This window comes from Cucurbita pepo, chromosome LG02 (genome assembly GCF_002806865.2).
Source record: "Cucurbita pepo subsp. pepo cultivar mu-cu-16 chromosome LG02, ASM280686v2, whole genome shotgun sequence".
Taxonomy (NCBI): domain Eukaryota; kingdom Viridiplantae; phylum Streptophyta; class Magnoliopsida; order Cucurbitales; family Cucurbitaceae; genus Cucurbita; species Cucurbita pepo.
Window position 1 is genome coordinate 9,059,715 of NC_036639.1, and position 402 is coordinate 9,060,116.

Here is a 402-nt window from a genome sequence, read left to right on the forward strand (position 1 = left end):
AAGTGGGGGAGCAACCTCGTGTGTTGACTAACTACCGAGTTTACCTGTGTGGTCCATAGCACTTGTGACGAGTTTATGGAACAAAGACCTTGTTCAGAGATCCCTGACTATTTCTACACTCGATAAGGCACTAGAGAAATTGAGACAAGCTTGATATCACTGAGTTGTACTACAAGAAATTAGAAGTGATCTCGACTTTGGTGATATCTTCACGACTACTAATAGACATGGTAAGCTACAACAATTTGTGGGTGTGTGAGTATGATTGATCTTGCTCCCACTTCCGCTACTACAATTTATATTAAAGCATTTTGGTTGTGGCATTAGGGTACCACAATTAGTATCAACAGAGCCAAGTTTCGACATTTGTGGTATTGTGAAAGACTTAACCTCATCAACCAC